The sequence below is a fragment of the Cicer arietinum genome, chromosome 6 (assembly GCF_000331145.2).
Source record: "Cicer arietinum cultivar CDC Frontier isolate Library 1 chromosome 6, Cicar.CDCFrontier_v2.0, whole genome shotgun sequence".
Lineage (NCBI taxonomy): Eukaryota > Viridiplantae > Streptophyta > Magnoliopsida > Fabales > Fabaceae > Cicer > Cicer arietinum.
Window position 1 is genome coordinate 27,202,968 of NC_021165.2, and position 5,397 is coordinate 27,208,364.

Genomic DNA, 5,397 nt, shown 5'->3' on the forward strand with positions numbered 1-5,397 from the left:
TGTTTGTTTTGTATGTGCTATCACATATCAAAACAAAATGAAACGTGTTTAACAACTTTATACAATCAGTATGTGTCCAAAATATATCTCTCAAAACATCAGAATTCTCCCGTCTTCTTGTCCAATACACATAATTTTCTTGTTGTATTAACTTCAACAGATGCTGCATTTCTGTATACGGACCTCTCAACGATGATCGATAAGTACTCCTTGCTTTATATATTTGACTTGGAATTGTCAGATTAGCTTTATTTCTCTCTTTCAAAGCATTTAGGATGAATCTGGGGGCAAGCTTATACTTTGTCATGTCATTGACAAATTTCCTCTCTTCTTCATTTAAACGCCCCAAATAAGAATGACCAGTTACAGTATCAAGTAGATCATGATTATGTGTTCCACAACGAACACTAATTTTCCATCCTTCACCGACACTTAAGGGTATACATCTGAGAGTAAACGGACAATTTTCCTTATGAGAACAAGTTACTGTTGATTTTGATTTTGATTTATATCTTCCACCTCTTTCGCATCCCAAAATCAATTTTTCTTTTCTTCCCCTCTTTCCGGTTGCTTTATCTGAACGAATGATGACAATTAAAATTCCATTTTCTCTTCCAATGGTTTTTGCCCATTCAAACACAGATTCTCGTGAAGGAAATACCTACAAAATATGTTTCAAATAAAACTTCAAATATATAGTTATAATAAAAAATTTATCCGTGATAGATTATCAGTAATATTAATACCTGATCGGTAATGAATTTGTCCGTAGAATCTATTATATTTCTTGAGGCAGGAACCTCAACTCTACTCATACCTGTTTTCAAAAATAGTAATAAATATAAATAATAATAAATATAAAAAATAATATATATAAATAATGATAAATTTTTAAAAAAAAAAATCAAAATTTCGAAACTTTTGCATTGATCTAAACTTTCGAAATTGCTGGAAAAAAACTTTCGGAACTTTCAGCTTCAAGCAATGTTTCGAAATGTGTTTTACGTTTCGAAGGTTTCAGCATTAACCAAAGCTTCGAATGTGTAATCCAAAATCATGCCTCGGAGCTTTCAGCCTTAAGCAAAGTTCCGAAACTTTCAGGAAATGCACGTTTCGAATCTTTCATTCTTAAGCAAAGTTTCGAATGTTTTGTGATTTTTGTGAAAATTGCATTTCGAAAATTTGTATTTTTCACAAAAGGTTCGAATGTGATGAAATCTAACCTCTGATCGTTTCGAAAGTTTGAAACTTTCGATTAATAGAATTTTTTTAAAAACTTTCGAATGTGGGGGTGAGAAAATAGTGTAATATATTTACTGATAAATTTTATATAAAATAAAAAGGGTAAATTGGTCAATAAAAATTTATGGGGGGGTGGCAGGTAAAAGTGGGGGGGTGCGCAGTACATTTCTCGAGTTATGTTGATGATAAGCGTTAATATTTGAGAAATAAAATGGATTTTTTTTAGCAAATCCCATTTTGTTATGTTTTCTACAATACTAATTGTTTAGTGTTTATAAAATTAATTGATTAATGTAATGTCTTAGAACTACAAAACGTTGAATTTAAAAATAACCGACTAAAAGGGCCTTAATAATTTGATTATAATAGTAAATTAGGATTTCTCAACTATCTGCAGCGATGGCAGAGAAAGAAGAGTTTATTTGTTCTTTGATGATTTCTATCATGATTTTTGAATGCTGTCGAATTTTAGTTTTGAGTTTGTGTGATATGCAAAGAACTCATAGACAATGGTGGTGGCTGTGGAAAATTCTAAAATTTGCTTATGTTAGTTTTCTTATAAAATTATTTTGGGATTGAAAAAATATTGACATGTGCATCTAGTTTTGTTTGAATAACGCTATAAATGAAGTGATCCAAAAAGAAAGATAAAAACACAACCTATAAAAATGTATCAAGAACATGACATATACAAAATAACAACAATACACGAGTATGATACAAATGGGCTTTTTTATCACAATGTTCACAAAGAAATTGGGCCTTCGTTTGCTGCATCCAGATTCCAGACCACCCAGAACCACTTTCATATTTTCGAGATTTTACTAAATTAATAATTGACAATTTTTATGGTACTCTTGAAGAAAAAAGAAAGAAGAGTCTACGGGTACTTTTAGTTTTTAACAAATAAATAAGTTAATTTTTCTCACATCAGCATACATATATATATTGAGTTCATTAAATTATTTGTACTGATACATTTATCTTTTCAATTTAATCCTTTAGGTTCAATAGATTAATTTCTATTTTTTTTTTATTTTAATTAAAACTAAAATCATTATCTACTAAGTTCAAAATTCTCGTCGCGAGATCGCTTCACCATCGAAGGATGTCGTTTTCTTTCGTTGTTCTTCCACCGTCGTAAAAAGAACTCTTCATTATTCTTATACCACCACGAGAAGATTCTCACTCACAATTAACTCGTGTTTGAGTCGATGTCATCTTCGTGCCATCGACCATGCATAATCATCATCACGTCACTGTTTCCAAATTCTTCTATTTTTAATAAACTAACGACAGAAATAGACAATGTAGAACAAAAGAAAGAGACAATAAAGAACGATGAAGAGAGATGGTGAAGAATAGCGAAGATAACGGAAGAGATAATAAACTTGATTATTTTTTAAATATAATTTAATAAATAAATATTAATTATTTTAAAATAAATCTGAAATGTAAAACTTCAAAATTTCGTGGTCTTAAATTTAAAATATAATTAAATTTACTCATATATAACATATTATTAGAGTATTAGTGATTTAACTTGATAGTGTCAAATACATATTAATTTTCAATTGTACTCATAGAAGTCCCTTAGTAACTCTCAATTGGTATTTGTAGTATTGTACTGAAATGAAATGAAATGTCCAGTTTCTAACCTTTCTTCCCTTTCTTGGGAGAATTAAGATTTTAAAAAATGGTTTGCGACCCAGAAAATGATCACGATAAAAAGGTAATGGTTATGGTCGTTATAATTTTCTACCATTATAAGGATACAAAGAAAAATCACATAAAATAACCGCAACGAGACATTGTTTTTATGAAAATAAATAAGAGAATTTTATTTTTTTACCTCAAATAGAAAAAACATCCGTTCAAAATATATCTCAACACTATTTTATCTTCTTCTCTAATTTTATCTTCTTTCATATTTTAATAGTAAAGACCAAAATCGCGAACTACAACCCTATTTAAAACCTTCGGGAGAACTATTTCTTCTCTAATTGGAATAAATAACATAACATTAATATGCCACACTTATCATTGGTGCTTTCATTCCTAAAACCTTGAATACCCTCTCACAATATCTGCAACAACTTCAGGAATTTGTCGCAACTCTCACTACTATCTTCGAAGAATTCAACATTCAAAACCACAAATCATACCTCACTAATTTCCAGAACTTTTAAACCAAAACCGAACCATCTCCTGTTACTCATGACACAAAAATAAACCACACTATCAAATACCCTAAAGTTCTAGTTGAATAATTTAAAAGTAATTGAACAAAATAGAATGAAATGAAACTGAACGGAATTTCATTCAATTTTTTATAAAACCCAAACAATGGAATATGATATTATATCATTTCATTCCACCTCATTCCATCAATCCAAACCGAACCTAAACATATACTTCAACTTTTTGATGGTTCTATGTTCTAACCCAATGGAATGGTTTTTTTTTTAAGCGGACAAATATTTCACGCATCATTCCATTATCCCTCGTAATGATCTCTTACGAATTTCTAGTTACATGTCAAAAGATGTACTTAGTAAGTACCAATGGATGCATTGTAAAACTTAAATGTCATAATAAACTTTTAGTTCAAACAATCAACAACGTAATTATCTTAAAGTTTATGATTTTCACATACCTAAATTCGATGAAGAAATGTCTTTTATGGTCAGCGAGGACCAATTTATAGGTCCATCAAATATCTAGTATGAATATTGTCGTACCCTAATTTTGTCCAATTTATTTAAAAATAAATAAAAAAGGAAATATATATTAAAAATGAAGTAATTATATTTACAATAAGTAGGTTCATCAATTTACAATGCTAAATCAAGTTATAATTACAATTACAATCAAATTGCAACCATAAATATTAAATCAAATTAAATTACAATAAGATTTAAACCAAACTAAATTAAATTACAATAATTTTTAATTTGTTGCTGTTGTTGCCTCTCTGCCTCTCTGTTTCTGAAGCAGTGTTTGACTCTTTTTTGTTGCTGCCTTTCTGTTTCAGATGCAGTGTCATTGACCTTTGCTTTGTAACTAATTAGAGAAACATAAAAAACATTTTTTTTAAGTCAGTCTTGGTACACTTTGTGCAGAACAAAGAGACAAAATTTTGAGTTTAAAAAATAAACTAAGGGACAAATTAAAGCTCAGCAACAGAACAGATCAAAACAAATAAGTCAAAACCATAAATGTATCAGAGGTGTAGAAAAAACGCAGATCATGAGCAAAGGAAATGAAACATCAAACAGGAAGTAGATAGATAAGGACCAACGCAGACCAGAAAACAATTGAACACATAAAAAACTCTATAAATATACCCTATAAAATTTCAAAGAGGGGGATGATCTAAGATTAACACCACTAAAAAACGCACAAAGAAAGATAAAGGGAGAAAAACCAAACCTTTATATTGTGAGCATCGTTGTTGAAACCGGTGCCTTTTGGAGCAACCACACTTCTCGCGGCTTCCTTGGTCTCTTCTCCTTCTCGCGGCCTCTCGGTATCTTTCTGTTTCTCTCTACTTCTTTCTTGGTTGCTCTCTATACTTGTATTTTGTGTAATGAAATCAACAACGACCGCCTCCCCTTCTCTATAGCTAGGTTTTTTCATTTGGATGTCTTGGTTGTAGTTGGGCTTGGGTTTGCATTTGAAGGTGTGGACAGCCCATTTAGAGTTAGTAAAAAACTAAACATGTTATTCAGACTCAGCCCATTAAGAGTTAGTAAAAAACACATATATCAAGTTTTTTTAAAAAAAAAAACACATTTAGAGTTAATAAAAAAAACACATGTATCAAGTTTTAAGAACAAACTCAAATATCAATTATAAAGAGAAAAACACCTTAAAAAAAAAATCTGTCAAACTCAGCCCATTTTAAATCTATTTATTTCATTTTATTTTTTTAACTTTATTATTTTTTTAAATAAAAAGGTTTAATTTCCTTCATAACTAAATATCAATTTCATCATTAAAAAATACAGATAAGTATTATGTTAAAGATTAATTAGATGTGACATTTTTTTAATCTTTGAGTTGTTAGGACACAAGTGGTACAACTTGATAGTTCTAAAACTCTATTTATTTTATTTACTTATTTTATTTATTTTATTTATTTTATTCATTTAT